Below are 20336 nucleotides of genomic sequence, written 5' to 3' on the forward strand. Positions count from 1 at the left end.
ACTGGTCGTTCGGCACTGCTTTTTAAGTAGCTTGTGGCAGTGGGTGCATATTAATATGGTGCCAACCGTCAGCCAATCAGAGCTTGCGCGCCGGCTCCTGATTGGCTGGCGGTCCGCACCATATTTCAAATGACCGCGCACCGACTGGACCCGCCGCGCCTGCTCCTTCTCCACCGCCAAGCCACTGTTCCGCAACATCTGCAGCTCCGCCGGGTCAAGCGAGAGCAGGCTGAGGTGAAGGTCGCTGAACAGGGTGGAAGCAGTGAGTAGCAGCAGCGAGAGCAGCACCCGTAGCCAGGCCGGCGTCCCCTCCCGCACCTCTAGCGCGAAGTGCCACCCGCCGTGGTGGTCCCACTGCTGTCTGTCATAGGCACACAGGGAGAAACGCTTCCCCCTTACGCAGCTGCAGGGCAGGAGATGTCAGCGCCATTACTACTTCAGGTACTACTAACGGAGGAATTACTTGTGTATCTGGCACTGCTGGGGGGCATGACTTGTGTATCTGGCACTGCTGGGGGGCATGACTTGTGTATCTGGCACTGCTGGGGGGCATGACTTGTGTATCTGGCACTGCTAGGGGGCATTACTTGTGTATCTGGCACTGCTGTGGGGCATGACTTGTGTATCTGGCATTGCTAGGGGGCATTACTTGTGTATCTGGCGCTGATGGGGGGCATTACTTGCTTATCTGGCACTGCTGGGGGGGCATTACTTGTGTATCTGGCACTGCTGGGGGCATTACTTGTGTATCTGTGACTGCTGGGGGTATTACTTGTGTATCTGGCACTGCTGGGGGGGCGTTACTTGTGTATCTGGCACTGCTGGTGGGCCTTACTTGTGTATCTGGCACTGCTAGGGGGCATTATTTGTGTATCTGACACTGCTGGGGGCATTACTTGTGTATCTGTGACTGCTGGGGGTATTACTTGTGTATCTGGCACTGCTGGGGGGGCATTACTTGTGTATCTGGCACTGCTTGGGGGGGCATTACTTGTGTATCTGGCACTGCTGGGGGGGCATTACTTGTGTATCTGGCACTGCTGGGGGGCATTACTTGTGTATCTGGCACTGCTGGGGGGCATTACTTGTGTATCGGGCCCTGCTGGGGGGCATTACTTGTGTATCTGACACTATTGGGGGGCATTACTTGTGTATCTGGCACTGCTGGGAGGGCATTCATTGTGTATCTGGCACTGCTGGGGGGGTATCAATTGTGTATCTGGCACTGCTGGAAGTGCATTACTGTTGCAAGGCCACACCAACTATTGTGAGACCACGCTCACTTTTCTGAGGCCGCACCCACTTTCATAGGAATGCGCGCACATTGAGGGGAGGGGGTATCTCTTCCAGAGGTTTTATTTCCCGAAAGTGACTCACACCCCAATTAAGGTTGGAGACCACTGCACTAGACTCATCCTGTCTCCAGAGTCCAGTGTAGCTGCTGGAGAGGTTTTTTTTGGAGGTTTTTAAGCAAACTTTATTGACAACTGGCCAAAGTGACAGAGCTCACGTCCGGCTTTTACAGTAAGACGTTACAGGTTCCTATTGGAGCTCGAAAATCTAGCATTCACGTAGTGGAAACAGCCAAAGTTCAGAGAAATCCCTTTAGTACATACCTGTGTCAAGTAGCGATATTTGTAAACTTTTTATCGTTTAGGCTCCTTGTTTCAGCTTACTACATGGATACTTAAGTGTCTGAGTTTGAAACTAGTTCAACAACATGCCTACAGCACAACCATGATTGTAATAGCCCTGGCTTCAATTAAGGCCAGTAGATACTTTTATGCCAAAGGCTGCCACCAGGTGAAGACACAGAGTGCAAAAGAGAAACAAGCTGGTTAGAGAAATAGGATTTTTGCTGGTTGCACACGCACAGTGGAGACAGTGAGACACCAAGGAGCAGAGCAGGAGAGACTGGTGAGGTGCTGTAGATCTGTGAGCTGAGACTGGGTACGTGACAGCGCTGAGGTGATGCCAAGTGCCAGGCAGTGCCGTTTCTAGCGGCGGGCGAGCCGTGCAACCGCACGGGGCGCCCGCCGCGGCACTTTAAGTGTTATTTCCCCTCTCCTCCCTCTCCCCGAGCACTGCCAGGGCCCCTGAGTTCCCGTTTATAGAGTACTTGGGACTGCAGCAGAAGCACCAGCAGTGTAAAGAGATCCAGAGAGTCAGCATGGAATTGATGAGAGCTGCAGCAAAGATTGTTTCACTTGGTGATAGTGCAGCTTTAACTGTATAAAAAAATAAAATCAATATATATATCTTTTTTTAGCTATATAAAACCATATCACAGAGCCAGAAAAAAGCCTGTAAGACATATTTTCCAAAATTAGAACAGTCCCATGATTGTAAAGATAAAGGGTTTTGCTAAATAGGCCTCAAAATGAGAACAGGTGAGGTGCTTAGAAAATATTCCAATAAACTTGGGGAGATGTTTTTGACATTTACTGCAAGCACTTTGAGGCAGAGACTGGCTGATTATATTAAGTGATGCAGAGATGCTAAAAATTGACATTTAGTAAAAATATGTTATGTGAGGGCTCATTACTTGATCACCGCTTAGGGCACATAATAGATTTTATTCAATAAGTTAATTTTAATTACTGCAACCTGACAGGAATCAATAGAAAAATACCAACTAAGGGACTAATTCAGACCTGATCGCAGCAGCAAATTTGTTAGCTAATGGGCGAAACCATGGGGGTAATTCTGAGTTGATCGCAGCAGCAAGTTTGTTAGCAATTGGGCAAAACCATGTGCACTGCAGGGGGGGCAGATATAACATTTGCAGAGATAGTTAGATTTGGGTGGTTTATTTTGTTTCTGTGCAGGGTAAGTACTGGCTGCTTTATTTTTACACTGCAATTTAGATTTCAGTTTGAAAACACCCCACCCAAATCTAACTCTCTCTGCACATGTTATATCTGCCCCCTGCAGTGCACATGGTTTTGCCCAACTGCTAACAAATTTCCTGCTGCGATCAACTCAGAATTAGGCCCTATGTGCACTGCAGGGGAGGCAGATATAACATGTGCAGAGAGAGTGATAGGCCCTACACACTGGCCGATTTTCTGAAAGATATGAACGATCTCGTTCATAAATGAACGAGAACTCGTTCATATCTTTCAGTGTGGAGACTCCAGCGATGAACGATGCGCGGCCCCGCGCTCGTTCATCGCTGGTCTCCCGTCGGCTGTGCATGCAGGCCAATATGGACGATCTCGTCCATATTTGCCTGCACTTCAATGCAGCCGCGTGACGGGGGGAGTGAAGAAACTTCACTCCCCCCGTCACTGCCCCCCCGCCGCCGGGTCGCTCGTCGGCCGTTTCGGCCATCGGGCACCTCGGCGGCGCATCGTCAAATGAGTAGGGCCCCTTAGATTTGGGTGGGGTGTGTTTAAACCAGGGGTGGGCAATTATTTCAGCTGAGGGGCCACTTGACATTTCCTGTCAGTATCCGAGGGCCACATACAAAATAGCAGCTCGCCCCACTTGCCAAAAATATAGGGACGTGGCTTCATGTGGAAGGGGTGTGGGCAAAAAATAATACAGATCCATATTAGGCTGCACAATAGTCTCCATTATTCAAATTGCGCCACACAGCGCCACTTACACACATTACACCAGGTAGAGCCCCTTTTACACACATTACGGCAGGTAGAGAGCCTTTTTACACATTAACATTTTATTTAGGATAATTATTGTGCAGCAAGCAAATTATCCAGTGTGTTATGGCCCCTGGGGAAAGGTGTGACACGGTGACAGAACACGGTGGGGGTGACACGGTGACAGAACACGGTTGGGGTGACAGAACACTGGGGGGAACACGGTGACACAGAACACGGTGACACAGTGACAGAACACGGTGGGGGTGACACGGTGACAGAACATGGGGGGTGTGACGCGGTGACAGAACACGGGGAGGGGGGTGACAGTGACAGAACACGGGTGTGTGACACGGTGACAGAACACGGTAAGGGTGACACGGTGACAGAACACGGGGAGGGGGGGTGACATAGTGACAGAACACGGGGGGGTGACACAGTGACAGAACACGGGGGGGTGACACAGTGACAGAACACGGGGAGGTGACACAGTGACAGAACACGGGGGGTGTGACACAGTGAAAGAATACGGGGGGTGTGACACAGTGACAGAACACGGGGGGGGTGACATAGTGACAGAACATGGGGGGTGACAGTGACAGAACACGGGGGTTAACAGTGACAGAACACGGGGGGGTGACACAGTGACAGAACACGGGGGGGTGACAGTGACAGAACACGGGGGGTGACACAGTGACAGAACACGGGGGGGTAACAGTGACAGAACACGGGGGGGTGACAGTGACAGAACACGGGGGGGTGACACAGTGACAGAACACGGGGGGTGTGACATAGTGACAGAACACGGGGGGGGTGACAGTGACAGAACACGGGGGGGTGACAGTGACAGAACACGGGGGGGGTGACACAGTGACAGAACACGGGGGGGTGACAGTGACAGAACACGGGGGGGTGACAGTGACAGAACACGGGGGGGTGACACAGTGACAGAACACGGGGGGGGGGGTGACAGTGACAGAACACGGGGGGTGACAGTGACAGAACACGGGGGGGTGACACGGTGACAGAACACGGGGTGGGGGGGTGACATAGTGACAGAACATGGGGGTGACATGATGACAGAACACGGGGGGGTGACATTGACAGAACACGGGGGGGGGGGTGACACAGTGACAGAACACGGGGTGGGAGGGGTGTGACATAGTGACAGAACATGGGGGTGACATGGTGACAGAACACGGGAGGGGTTGGTACAGCGAGAGCTAAAGATCTCTCCCCCAAACCTAAAAACAGTCTGACGCCACTGCCCGCACACACAAATATATGCACACTATCACACACACACACACACACACACACACACACACACACACACACACACACACACACACACACACACACACACACTTTCTTTCACTTTTCCTATTAACTTACTGATCTGGCTGGCAGTGGCAGGAAGGATGGATCTGTAGCAGTCTGGCTCTTGTCCCATGTAGCTCCGCCCCCCCTGAGGTCCCGTGTAGCCCCGCCCCCTTACCGGCACGTAGCCCCACCCCCTTCTCGGCTGAACACAGCCGTTGTCACTGGGGTCTCTGGAGGAGGCTGCTACAACGCAGCAGCAGCAGCAGCAGGGGAGAGAGGCGCCGCTGGCAGCTTGGCGGTACTGCAGTGCAGAGCAATGACAAGCAGCTCAGCCGGTCGGGCCGCTTGTCATTGCTCGCTGGTGGGAGGCAGTGGGCCGGGCAGGATTGGTTTGCGGGCTGCATCCGGCCCGCGGGCCGTATTTTGCCCACCCCTAGTTTAAACTGAAATCTAAATTGCAGTGTAAAAATAAAGCAGCCAGTATTTACACTGCACAGAAACAAAATAACTCACCCAAATCTAACTCTCCCTGCAAATGTTATATCTGCCCCACCTGCAGTGCACATGGTTTTGCCCATTAGCTAACAAATTTGCTGCTACGACCAGGTCTGAATTAGGCCCTTAGGGTCAACTGAATTTTTGATTCTTGCAACAATCCGTGCATTGCTAGAGATTTCTAATGTAATAAACGCCCTCACCCACCCCTTCTCTGTTACATTATAAAAGCCCAATATCTTTAATATCAAATTATGACTAGAGGCAGCGACTTTTTCCTGACCTCAGAAGATAAACATTCACCAAATACTTGAATACTCTCAATATACGTTCCCTGTCTTTTAACATGCACACTCACCTTTACAATAAAACCATTCTAACAAGATTCACAGTCCCAATCAATAGGTGTTGACCATTTATTATTCGTAACCATTCTGCCCCCTTTCCTACAATGTCCTCTCTTACCCATTACCCATTAGAATTTGTTGGTAGAGGGCCTGGACTGTATCTCAGTCATGCATCCAATTACATTATGATGCACCTCCAGTGGGACAGTGTGCCATGAACATTGTTACGTACCCCGTTCTCCTGTATTCATCAATGAAAAGAAAGGGGGGAAGGGTGTCAGTAAGAGCTGCAGTGAATGCTCAGTGCAGAGATTAACCACTTAACTGATGATTTTTCCCCAAAAAAACTGCTCAGAAATTGTCATTGTTTATGAGTGAATGAGGTGAAGAGGACCAGTAGGATCTCTAGCAACCAACAGGGAAAGAAGAGAACAGCGGTACCCAGAAGTGCCGGGACTGTTGAACCACGGGAGAGATGCTGCAGTGACTTAAGTGACCGAAGGCACCAATGGGAGGCATAAAAGGTAGCCGTACTGTGGCCATTAATGTGTGGGGCATATTAAGATGTTCTGTGCAGTACTGTGTGCGGAATAATAAAGTGTCAGGGGCATTACTTTATATGCCTTATAGTGCAGGGGGCATTACTGTGTATGGCTTAATATGGTGCAAGGGGCATTACTGTGTGGGGCATAATATGGTGCAAGGGGCATTATTGTGTGGGGCATAATCTGGTGCATGGGGCATTACTGTGTATGGCTAAATATGGTGCAGGGGGCATTACTGTGTATGCATGATAAGGTGCAAGGGGCATTATGGTGTGGTGCATAATATGGTGTAAGGGGGATATTGTGTAAGGGGCATTAGGGTGTGGTGCATAATGTGTAAGGGGCATTACGGTGTGGTGCATAATGTGTAAGGGGCATTACTATAAGGAGGAAAAATAAAAAATAATGTAAGGGGCATGAATCAGATATTTTTTTTACTGTGGTGGCCAATGTCTGGGAGTGCAGGGTGCAACACTTTGGTGTAAGGTAGTCACAGTTAGGCCACACCACTTTTTTGCATGCACGCCTTCGGTGCACACATATGTTTCATATTTTTTTACTGATTGCACTGGGAGACAAATTATCTAGAAACGGCCCTGATTGTAAACATCACACTTACTATTCCTAACATCATTATAGAAACTTCTTTCAGTTCAAGACAAGTTCCGATATCCTGTGCAGTATGATAATGTGTCAGTAAATAAGAATGCTAGATGTCAACACTGTTTATAAAACTTTCAGTAAATACCATTGTGACGTTGGAAACACTGTAGTCCAATATTGTTTGGATATTGTCTACTTAACCTGCACTTAATCCTATTATAGACATACAGTATATGGACTTTGTGAAACCCAGGACTGTAACATTATTGAGTATTTGTCTTTCTCTTTCTATTCCAAGTCTTACACACAATGATACAAAGAAGGTAATTCTGTACAGCCAGATCAAAATAAATTGAAATAATTCCCATTTTCTAGCTGTAAGATACAGTTATAACAACTTAAAAAAAAGCTCTATCTCTTGATTTGAAGTCATTGAACTTGAATATATCAAAGCAGATTATTCTTACATAACTGTATACACATATATGAAGTGTGTATACTGTATATGTTTCTCTAGTTCTTTCCTTGTCTTTATACTGTAATAAGCTGAACATAGTGATGTAAGTGGTCTAGAGGTCCTGGACTTTTCCCATTTGGGAGAGAATGGCCACCACTAGCCCCACGATAACTGTGTAATGGCTCATGCTCCTGACATGGATGAACTTCCTTTCTGTCTTGGATTATCTTGTGCTGACAGGAGGCAATCCATTAGCCGGCTGTTGGGATCTCGGCGGTCAGGATACCGATGCCAGTATACCGACAGCCGAAAATGCCGACAGCCAGAATACCAGCTCACAGGGGCTATTGCCACTCGTAGGTGTCCACGACACCCATAAAGTGGGAATAGACCCTCTGGAGGGTGCAGCAGGCCACTGGGCCCGTAGCGTGCTGAGCGCAGCAAGCCCACAAGGGGACTCTTATCGCTCACCTCGCTGCCGGCATTCTGGCGGGCAGGATACCGCTGTCTGGATACTGACAGCACTGATTGCATGGCAAATACCTTTGACACTCAGGGGCAGATGTATTAACCTGGAGAAGGCATAAGGAAGTGATAAACCAGTGATATGTGCAAGGTGATAAAGGCACCAGCCAAGCAGATCCTAACTGTTAATTTACATATTGGATCTGATTGGCTGGTGCCTTTATCACCTTGCACATATCACTGGTTTATCACTTCCTTATGCCTTCTACAGGTTAATACAACTGCCCCTCAGAGCCTTATTCAGTTTCAGTTACAATTCTGCGATTTAACAGAACTGCAACTGCTGAGAATCGCACATGTTAAAAGTCTGCCCAGCACATAACAAGGCGCCTACTGATGCATTTGCACTTTTGCAAATGCAGCCACAGAATTGCGAATGTATTGCAAAAATCGAGTGCCACTGACATTTGTGGTTGACCCAGGGCTACTCAGAATAATGAGAATACAGTCACACTGCAATGGTTTAAGTTGCAGCCAGGGCCGGATTAAGGGCCACATGGGCCTGGAGCTGAAAATCTTCAAGAGCCTAAACTGACAAGGAGAGGAGCTGTGACCAGTGCTGTGTGAATGTGGCCAGACACATGTGGAGCGTGTACACCCTATAAACTATGTGCCCCAATGTCTCCCTCAATAAATAAACACAGAAAACTTGGATAATTTTGTGGGAAAACTACAAAAATAATTTTAATACTTTGATTTATAATTATTAGGCCAACAGTGCACCTGGTCAGCATTCTGCTGCCAGCACGATTGGCCTATTTTCATGTGGAGGCCTGGAGCTGTAGCTCCATCCGCCCCATTGTTAATCTGGCCCTGGTTGCAGCAAACGCATCTGACGTCAGATGTACACCCAAAAAATGGCCATGATATGCCTGTGTTTTCTCCACCACTCCCCGCAAATGCCATGTGTACGCCCATGAATGCCCACCGCCTTTCAATAAACCTGAGATCGCATCCTGGTAAGATGCAATCGCAGAAGAATCATATATTTCAGGTCGCGCATGCACAATGTGTATGCAACGCATGCGCAGACGGCTGATAATCGGCTCAGCTGTGATTTTGTAAATTTACAACTGAACCGGAATAAGGCCCTCTGCTTGCAGGGAGGAGTGCAGGTTAGCATTAAACACTTTTGAGTAGCAATTATTTTGACAAATAACAAGATACTAAAGGTAACATTTACTAAGCAGTGATAAGAGCGGAGAAGTGAGCCAGTGGAGAAATTTCCCCATCAACCAATCAGCAGCTCTGTATCATTTTATAGTATGCAAATTATAGATGTTACTTCAGTGCTGGTTGGTTGCCATGGGCAACTTCTCCACTGGCTCACTTCTCCGCTCTTATCACTGCTTAGTAAATGTACCCCTTAGTGATTAAAAAATATAAAATTCAGTTTTAAAAGTACTGTGATGATTTATTGTATACAATTGTTGCATTATTTTCTAAGTACAGAAAGATTTCTAGTGACTTCAGAACAGTTAAGGAAGCGATCAGTGATATATACAGTGCTGTTGGTGCTAACCTTGCTGGAAGTCACTTTTTCTGTTTAATCCCCTAAAGATGATCAGGATAGTTAAACATAAAACCAGGTAAGACCAACCAGACTTGGGGGGGCTATTCAGAGAGCATACGCAGCCAGATCTGCGTTCATCTCTGCACATGCTGAGGGCCGCCCAGCACTGGGCAAGGCCACTCAGCATGTGTGGGGCCGCCTCCCGATGCGTCCACAATCGAATTGCAAACACATCGGATCTAAGGTTGACCCTTGGCAACGTGTCAGGTGGTCAGCGGGCACTTTTTTTTGGCGTGTGACGTCCCACCTGCAGTGCAACATGGTTTTGCCCAATTGCTTACTTTTTTGGTTTGGTAACAAACCTGAATAACCCCCTTACAGAGAATTAGCACAACACTTGCACTTCAGCATCTTCCTTAAATTGACATCTTTCATTTGCAAGTATTCACAAGGCTGTGAAGCTGTGATGTAGCTGGAAGCTGTCTAAAAATAACTTTGGAAACAGTCAAAACTTTCACTGTGCAAAATAAATAAAAACTGAGGGGTAAAATATTAACATCGATATTTAAATTATTCTAAACAAAAGTGGCAGCAGTGTTATGGCGTAGTGTTATGGCGTAGTGTTGTGTGATTTGGCACTAGCAAATGTTCCTCAGACGGTTATGATGTCCCCATAAACATTTGATAAGCTGTATCTGTGGAGAGTTAAGCAGAATGACAGTTGCCTTCTGTTTCTATTATCTGTTTCCACCCAAAGGTTCTATTATTGTCTCACTTTCATTTTAATGAAGCAAAATGTCAGTTATAAGTAGTGATGTGCACCGGAAATTTTTCGGGTTTTGTGTTTTGGTTTTGGATTCGGTTCCGCAGCCGTGTTTTGGATTCGGATGCGTTTTGGCAAAACCTCCCTGAAAATTTTTTGTCGGATTCGGGTGTGTTTTGGATTCGGGTGTTTTTTTACAAAAAACCCTCAAAAACAGCTTAAATCATAGAATTTGGGGGTCATTTTGATCTCATAGTATTATTAACCTCAATAACCATAATTTCCACTCATTTCCAGTCTATTCTGAACTAGAGATGAGCGGGTTCGGTTTCTCTGAATCCGAACCCGCCAGAACTTCATGTTTTTTTTCACGGGTCCGAGCGACTCGGATCTTCCCGCCTTGCTCGGTTAACCCGAGCGCGCCCGAACGTCATCATGACGCTGTCGGATTCTCGCGAGGCTCGGATTCTATCGCGAGACTCGGATTCTATATAAGGAGCCGCGCGTCGCCGCCATTTTTCACACGTGCATTGAGATTGATAGGGAGAGGACGTGGCTGGCGTCCTCTCCGTTTAGAATAGATTAGAGAGACACTTGATTTACTAATTTTGGGGAGCATTAGGAGTACTCAGTACAGTGCAGAGTTTTGCTGATAGTGACCACCAGTTTTATTTATAATCCGTTCTCTGCCTGAAAAAAGCGATACACAGCACACAGTGACTCAGTCACATACCATATCTGTGTGCACTGCTCAGGCTCAGGCCAGTGTGCTGCATCATCTATTATCTATATATAATATTATATATATCTGTCTGACTGCTCAGCTCACACAGCTTATAATTGTGGGGGAGACTGGGGAGCACTACTGCAGTGCCAGTTATAGGTTATAGCAGGAGCCAGGAGTACATAATATATTATATAGTGAGTGACCACCAGACACACAGTGCAGTTTATTTAATATATCCGTTCTCTGCCTGAAAAAAGCGATACACACAGTGACTCAGTCAGTCACATACCATATCTGTGTGCACTGCTCAGGCTCAGGCCAGTGTGCTGCATCATCTATATATATTATATATCTGTCTGACTGCTCAGCTCACACAGCTTATAATTGTGGGGGAGACTGGGGAGCACTACTGCAGTGCCAGTTATAGGTTATAGCAGGAGCCAGGAGTACATAATATTATATTAAAATTAAACAGTGCACACTTTTGCTGCAGGAGTGCCACTGCCAGTGTGACTAGTGACCAGTGACCTGACCACCAGTATATATAATATTAGTAGTATACTATCTCTTTATCAACCAGTCTATATTAGCAGCAGACACAGTACAGTGCGGTAGTTCACGGCTGTGGCTACCTCTGTGTCGGCACTCGGCAGCCCGTCCATAATTGTATATACCACCTAACCGTGGTTTTTTTTTCTTTCTTTATACATACATACTAGTTACGAGTATACTATCTCTTTATCAACCAGTCTATATTAGCAGCAGACACAGTACAGTGCGGTAGTTCACGGCTGTGGCTACCTCTGTGTCGGCACTCGGCAGCCCGTCCATAATTGTATATACCACCTAACCGTGTTTTTTTTTTCTTTCTTTATACATACATACTAGTTACGAGTATACTATCTCTTTATCAACCAGTCTATATTAGCAGCAGACACAGTACAGTGCGGTAGTTCACGGCTGTGGCTACCTCTGTGTCGGCACTCGGCAGCCCGTCCATAATTGTATATACCACCTAACCGTGGTTTTTTTTTCTTTCTTTATACATACATACTAGTTACGAGTATACTATCTCTTTATCAACCAGTCTATATTAGCAGCAGACACAGTACAGTGCGGTAGTTCACGGCTGTGGCTACCTCTGTGTCGGCACTCGGCAGCCCGTCCATAATTGTATATACCACCTAACCGTGGTTTTTTTTTCTTTCTTTATACATACATACTAGTTACGAGTATACTATCTCTTTATCAACCAGTCTATATATTAGCAGCAGACACAGTACAGTGCGGTAGTTCACGGCTGTGGCTACCTCTGTGTCGGCACTCGGCAGCCCGTCCATAATTGTATATACCACCTAACCGTGGTTTTTTTTTCTTTCTTTATACATACATACTAGTTACGAGTATACTATCTCTTTATCAACCAGTCTATATATTAGCAGCAGACACAGTACAGTGCGGTAGTTCACGGCTGTGGCTACCTCTGTGTCGGCACTCGGCAGCCCGTCCATAATTGTATATACCACCTAACCGTGGTTTTTTTTTCTTTCTTTATACATACATACTAGTTACGAGTATACTATCTCTTTATCAACCAGTCTATATTAGCAGCAGACACAGTACAGTGCGGTAGTTCACGGCTGTGGCTACCTCTGTGTCGGCACTCGGCAGCCCGTCCATAATTGTATATACCACCTAACCGTGTTTTTTTTTTCTTTCTTTATACATACATACTAGTTACGAGTATACTATCTCTTTATCAACCAGTCTATATTAGCAGCAGACACAGTACAGTGCGGTAGTTCACGGCTGTGGCTACCTCTGTGTCGGCACTCGGCAGCCCGTCCATAATTGTATATACCACCTAACCGTGGTTTTTTTTTCTTTCTTTATACATACATACTAGTTACGAGTATACTATCTCTTTATCAACCAGTCTATATTAGCAGCAGACACAGTACAGTGCGGTAGTTCACGGCTGTGGCTACCTCTGTGTCGGCACTCGGCAGCCCGTCCATAATTGTATATACCACCTAACCGTGGTTTTTTTTTCTTTCTTTATACATACATACTAGTTACGAGTATACTATCTCTTTATCAACCAGTCTATATTAGCAGCAGACACAGTACAGTGCGGTAGTTCACGGCTGTGGCTACCTCTGTGTCGGCACTCGGCAGCCCGTCCATAATTGTATATACCACCTAACCGTGGTTTTTTTTTCTTTCTTTATACATACATACTAGTTACGAGTATACTATCTCTTTATCAACCAGTCTATATTAGCAGCAGACACAGTACAGTGCGGTAGTTCACGGCTGTGGCTACCTCTGTGTCGGCACTCGGCAGCCCGTCCATAATTGTATATACCACCTAACCGTGGTTTTTTTTTCTTTCTTTATACATACATACTAGTTACGAGTATACTATCTCTTTATCAACCAGTCTATATTAGCAGCAGACACAGTACAGTGCGGTAGTTCACGGCTGTGGCTACCTCTGTGTCGGCACTCGGCAGCCCGTCCATAATTGTATATACCACCTAACCGTGGTTTTTTTTTCTTTCTTTATACATACATACTAGTTACGAGTATACTATCTCTTTATCAACCAGTCTATATTAGCAGCAGACACAGTACAGTGCGGTAGTTCACGGCTGTGGCTACCTCTGTGTCGGCACTCGGCAGCCCGTCCATAATTGTATACTAGTATCCAATCCATCCATCTCCATTGTTTACCTGAGGTGCCTTTTAGTTGTGCCTATTAAAATATGGAGAACAAAAATGTTGAGGTTCCAAAATTAGGGAAAGATCAAGATCCACTTCCACCTCGTGCTGAAGCTGCTGCCACTAGTCATGGCCGAGACGATGAAATGCCAGCAACGTCGTCTGCCAAGGCCGATGCCCAATGTCATAGTACAGAGCATGTCAAATCCAAAACACCAAATATCAGTAAAAAAAGGACTCCAAAACCTAAAATAAAATTGTCGGAGGAGAAGCGTAAACTTGCCAATATGCCATTTACCACACGGAGTGGCAAGGAACGGCTGAGGCCCTGGCCTATGTTCATGGCTAGTGGTTCAGCTTCACATGAGGATGGAAGCACTCAGCCTCTCGCTAGAAAAATGAAAAGACTCAAGCTGGCAAAAGCAGCACAGCAAAGAACTGTGCATTCTTCGAAATCCCAAATCCACAAGGAGAGTCCAATTGTGTCGGTTGCGATGCCTGACCTTCCCAACACTGGACGTGAAGAGCATGCGCCTTCCACCATTTGCACGCCCCCTGCAAGTGCTGGAAGGAGCACCCGCAGTCCAGTTCCTGATAGTCAGATTGAAGATGTCAGTGTTGAAGTACACCAGGATGAGGAGGATATGGGTGTTGCTGGCGCTGAGGAGGAAATTGACCAGGAGGATTCTGATGGTGAGGTGGTTTGTTTAAGTCAGGCACCCGGGGAGACACCTGTTGTCCGTGGGAGGAATATGGCCGTTGACATGCCAGGTGAAAATACCAAAAAAATCAGCTCTTCGGTGTGGAGGTATTTCACCAGAAATGCGGACAACAGGTGTCAAGCCGTGTGTTCCCTTTGTCAAGCTGTAATAAGTAGGGGTAAGGACGTTAACCACCTCGGAACCACCCCACCAACTCCCTCAGTGTCAATTTCCTCCTTCCCCAGGAATGCCAATAGTCCTGCAGGCCATGTCACTGGCAATTCTGACGAGTCCTCTCCTGCCTGGGATTCCTCCGATGCATCCTTGCGTGTAACGCCTACTGCTGCTGGCGCTGCTGTTGTTGCCGCTGGGAGTCGATGGTCATCCCAGAGGGGAAGTCGTAAGCCCACTTGTACTACTTCCAGTAAGCAATTGACTGTTCAACAGTCCTTTGCGAGGAAGATGAAATATCACAGCAGTCATCCTACTGCAAAGCGGATAACTGAGTCCTTGACAACTATGTTGGTGTTAGACGTGCGTCCGGTATCCGCCGTTAGTTCACAGGGAACTAGACAATTTATTGAGGCAGTGTGCCCCCGTTACCAAATACCATCTAGGTTCCACTTCTCTAGGCAGGCGATACCGAGAATGTACACGGACGTCAGAAAAAGACTCACCAGTGTCCTAAAAAATGCAGTTGTACCCAATGTCCACTTAACCACGGACATGTGGACAAGTGGAGCAGGGCAGGGTCAGGACTATATGACTGTGACAGCCCACTGGGTAGATGTATGGACTCCCGCCGCAAGAACAGCAGCGGCGGCACCAGTAGCAGCATCTCGCAAACGCCAACTCTTTCCTAGGCAGGCTACGCTTTGTATCACCGCTTTCCAGAATACGCACACAGCTGAAAACCTCTTACGGCAACTGAGGAAGATCATCGCGGAATGGCTTACCCCAATTGGACTCTCCTGTGGATTTGTGGCATCGGACAACGCCAGCAATATTGTGTGTGCATTAAATATGGGCAAATTCCAGCACGTCCCATGTTTTGCACATACCTTGAATTTGGTGGTGCAGAATTTTTTAAAAAACGACAGGGGCGTACAAGAGATGCTGTCGGTGGCCAGAAAAATTGCGGGACACTTTCGGCGTACAGGCACCACGTACAGAAGACTGGAGCACCACCAAAAACTACTGAACCTGCCCTGCCATCATCTGAAGCAAGAAGTGGTAACGAGGTGGAATTCAACCCTCTATATGCTTCAGAGGTTGGAGGAGCAGCAAAAGGCCATTCAAGCCTATACAATTGAGCACGATATAGTAGGTGGAATGCACCTGTCTCAAGTGCAGTGGAGAATGATTTCAACGTTGTGCAAGGTTCTGATGCCCTTTGAACTTGCCACACGTGAAGTCAGTTCAGACACTGCCAGCCTGAGTCAGGTCATTCCCCTCATCAGGCTTTTGCAGAAGAAGCTGGAGGCATTGAAGAAGGACCTAAAAGGGAGCGATTCCGCTAGGCATGTGGGACTTGTGGATGCAGCCCTTAATTCGCTTAACAAGGATTCACGGGTGGTCAATCTGTTGAAATCAGAGCACTACATTTTGGCCACCGTGCTCGATCCTAGATTTAAAGCCTACCTTGGATCTCTCTTTCCGGCAGACACAGGTCTGCTGGGGTTGAAAGACCTGCTGGTGACAAAATTGTCAAGTCAAGCGGAACGCGACCTGTCAACATCTCCTCCTTCACATTCTCCCGCAACTGGGGGTGCGAGGAAAAGGCTCAGAATTCCGAGCCCACCCGCTGGCGGTGATGCAGGGCAGTCTGGAGCGACTGCTGATGCTGACATCTGGTCCGGACTGAAGGACCTGACAACGATTACGGACATGTCGTCTACTGTCACTGCATATGATTCTCTCAACATTGATAGAATGGTGGAGGATTATATGAGTGACCGCATCCAAGTAGGCACGTCACACAGTCCGTACTTATACTGGCAGGAAAAAGAGGCAATTTGGAGGCCCTTGCACAAACTGGCTTTATTCTACCTAAGTTGCCCTCCCACAAGTGTGTACTCCGAAAGAGTGTTTAGTGCCGCCGCTCACCTTGTCAGCAATCGGCGTACGAGGTTACATCCAGAAAATGTGGAGAAGATGATGTTCATTAAAATGAATTATAATCAATTCCTCCGCGGAGACATTGACCAGCAGCAATTGCCTCCACAAAGTACACAGGGAGCTGAGATGGTGGATTCCAGTGGGGACGAATTGATAATCTGTGAGGAGGGGGATGTACACGGTGATATATCGGAGGGTGAAGATGAGGTGGACATCTTGCCTCTGTAGATCCAGTTTGTGCAAGGAGAGATTAATTGCTTCTTTTTTGGGGGGGGTCCAAACCAACCCGTCATATCAGTCACAGTCGTGTGGCAGACCCTGTCACTGAAATGATGGGTTGGTTAAAGTGTGCATGTCCTGTTTTGTTTATACAACATAAGGGTGGGTGGGAGGGCCCAAGGACAATTCCATCTTGCACCTCTTTTTTCTTTTCTTTTTCTTTGCATCATGTGCTGATTGGGGAGGGTTTTTTGGAAGGGACATCCTGCGTGACACTGCAGTGCCACTCCTAGATGGGCCCGGTGTTTGTGTCGGCCACTAGGGTCGCTAATCTTACTCACACAGTCAGCTACCTCATTGCGCCTCTTTTTTTCTTTGCGTCATGTGCTGTTTGGGGAGGGTTTTTTGGAAGGGACATCCTGCGTGACACTGCAGTGCCACTCCTAGATGGGCCCGGTGTTTGTGTCGGCCACTAGGGTCGCTAATCTTACTCACACAGCTACCTCATTGCGCCTCTTTTTTTCTTTGCGTCATGTGCTGTTTGGGGAGGGTTTTTTGGAAGGGACATCCTGCGTGACACTGCAGTGCCACTCCTAGATGGGCCCGGTGTTTGTGTCGGCCACTAGGGTCGCTTATCTTACTCACACAGCGACCTCGGTGCAAATTTTAGGACTAAAAATAATATTGTGAGGTGTGAGGTATTCAGAATAGACTGAAAATGAGTGTAAATTATGGTTTTTGAGGTTAATAATACTTTGGGATCAAAATGACCCCCAAATTCTATGATTTAAGCTGTTTTTTAGTGTTTTTTGAAAAAAACACCCGAATCCAAAACACACCCGAATCCGACAAAAAAAATTCGGTGAGGTTTTGCCAAAACGCGTTCGAACCCAAAACACGGCCGCGGAACCGAACCCAAAACCAAAACACAAAACCCGAAAAATTTCAGGCGCTCATCTCTATTCTGAACACCTCACACCTCACAATATTATTTTTAGTCCTAAAATTTGCACCGAGGTTGCTGGATGACTAAGCTAAGCGACCCAAGTGGCCGACACAAACACCTGGCCCATCTAGGAGTGGCACTGCAGTGTCAGACAGGATGGCAGATTTAAAAAATAGTCCCCAAACAGCACATGAAGCAAAGAAAAAAAGGGGTGCAACAAGGTTGCTGGATGGCTAAGCTAAGCGACCCAAGTGGCCGGCACAAACACCTGGCCCATCTAGGAGTGGCACTGCAGTGTCAGACAGGTTGGCAGATTTAAAAAATAGTCCCCAAACAGCACATGATGCAAAGAAAAAAAGAGGTGCACCAAGGTCGCTGGATGGCTAAGCTAAGTGACCCAAGTGGCCGACACAAACACCTGGCCCATCTAGGAGTGGCACTGCAGTGTCAGACAGGATGGCAGATTTAAAAAATAGTCCCCAAACAGCACATGATGCAAAGAAAAAAAGAGGTGCACCAATGTCGCTGGATGGCTAAGCTAAGCGACCCAAGTGGCCGACACAAACATCTGGCCCATTTAGGAGTGGCACTGCAGTGTCAGACAGGATGGCAGATTTAAAAAATAGTCCCCAAACAGCACATGATGCAAAGAAAAAAAGAGGTGCACCAAGGTCGCTGGATGGCTAAGCTAAGCGACCCAAGTGGCCGACACAAACACCTGGCCCATCTAGGAGTGGCACTGCAGTGTCAGACAGGATGGCACTTAAAAAAATAGTCCCCAAACAGCACATGCAGCACACATATGGATAGTACACTTGGCGACACAGAGGTAGAGCAATGGACTACTGTACCGTACTGCTATATATATATATATATACTGGTGGTCAGCAAAATTCTGCACTGTCCTCCTACTGTATACTGCGCACAACTACAATGCAGCACAGATATGGATAGTATACTTGATGACACAGAGGTAGAGCAGTGGATTACTGTACCGTACTGCTATATATATACTGGTGGTCATCAAAGTTCTGCACTGTCCTCCTACTATATACTGCGCACTACTAAAATGCAGCACAGGTATGGATGGATAGTAGACTTGACGACACAGAGGGAGAGCAGTGGACTACTGTACCGTACTGCTATATATATACTGGTGGTCAGCAAAATTCTGCACTGTCCTCCTACTATATACTGCGCACAACTACAATGCAGCAGAGATATGGATAGTATACTTGATGACACAGAGGTAGAGCAGTGGACTACTGTACCGTACTGCCATATATATACTGGTGGTCAGCAAAATTCTGCACTGTCCTCTTACTATATACTGCGCACAACTAAAATGCAGCACAGGTATGGATGGATAGTATACTTGACGACACAGAGGTAGAGCAATGGACTACTGTACCGTACTGCCATATATATACTGGTGGTCAGCAAAATTCTGCACTGTCCTCCTACTATATACTGCGCACAACTAAAATGCAGCACAGGTATGGATGGATAGTATACTTGACGACACAGAGGTAGAGCAGTGGACTACTGTACCGTACTTCTATATATATACTGGTGGTCAGCAAAATTCTGCACTGTCCTCCTACTATATACTGCGCACAACTACAATGCAGCACAGATATGGATAGTATACTTGACGACACAGAGGTAGAGCAGTGGACTACTGTACCGTACTGCTATATATATATACTGGTGGTCAGCAAAATTCTACACTGTCCTCCTACTATATACTGCGCACAACTAAAATGCAGCACAGGTATGGATGGATAGTATACTTGACGACACAGAGGTAGAGCAATGGACTACTGTACCGTACTGCTATATATATACTGGTGGTCAGCAAAATTCTGCACTGTCCTCCTACTATATACTGCGCACAGTTAAAATGCAGCACAGGTATGGATGGATAGTATACTTGACGACACAGAGGTAGAGCAGTGGACTACTGTACCGTACTGCTATATATATATACTGGTGGTCAGCAAAATTCTGCACTGTCCTCCTACTATATACTGCGCACAACTAAAATGCAGCACAGGTATGGATGGATAGTATACTTGACAACACAGAGGTAGAGCAATGGACTACTGTACTGTACTGCTATATATATACTGGTGGTCAGCAAAATTCTGCACTGTCCTCCTACTATATATACTGCACACAACTAAAATGCAGCACAGGTATGGATGGATATTATACTTGACGACACAGAGGTAGAGCAATGGACTACTGTACCGTACTGCTATATATATACTGGTGGTCACAGCAACATTCTGCACTGTCCCCTCCTTCTATATACGAGAACGTAGATATTTTCAGCACACTGAGCACAGATATTTGCAGCACACTGAGCACAGATATTTGCAGCACACTGAGCACAGATATTTGCAGTACACTGAACACAGAAACTGAGAGAACGCAGCCACGTCCTCTCGCTATCATCTCCAAAGCACGAGTGAAAATGGCGGCGACGCGTGGCTTGTTATATAGAATACGAATCTTGCGAGAATCCGACAGCGGGATGATGACGTTTGGGCGCGCTCGGGTTAACCGAGCAAGGCGGGAAGATCCGAGGCTGCCTCGGAACCGTGTAAAATAGGTGAGGTTTGGGGTGGTTCAGATCCCGATGAACCGAACCCGCTCATCTCTAGTTATAAGTGGTCTGTGGCATCTCATGTTGCAAACAGTTCAAATCATTTAGTCCTATTTG

At 46.9% G+C, this 20336-nt stretch overlaps 1 long non-coding RNA gene across 1 annotated transcript in view; it reads left to right on the plus strand.

The window, feature by feature from the left end:
- Window positions 1-1807: 1807 nt before the first annotated feature.
- LOC134947616 (uncharacterized) overlaps window positions 1808-20336 on the plus strand; it is a 70276-nt gene continuing 51747 nt past the window's right edge. Inside the window, exons 1-2 of the long non-coding RNA XR_010182655.1 lie at window positions 1808-1917; window positions 6123-6291. This is a non-coding gene — a long non-coding RNA (uncharacterized LOC134947616). The remainder of the gene's footprint in view (window positions 1918-6122; window positions 6292-20336) is intronic.

Source organism: Pseudophryne corroboree, chromosome 8 (genome assembly GCF_028390025.1).
Source record: "Pseudophryne corroboree isolate aPseCor3 chromosome 8, aPseCor3.hap2, whole genome shotgun sequence".
NCBI classification, from domain to species: Eukaryota; Metazoa; Chordata; class Amphibia; order Anura; family Myobatrachidae; genus Pseudophryne; species Pseudophryne corroboree.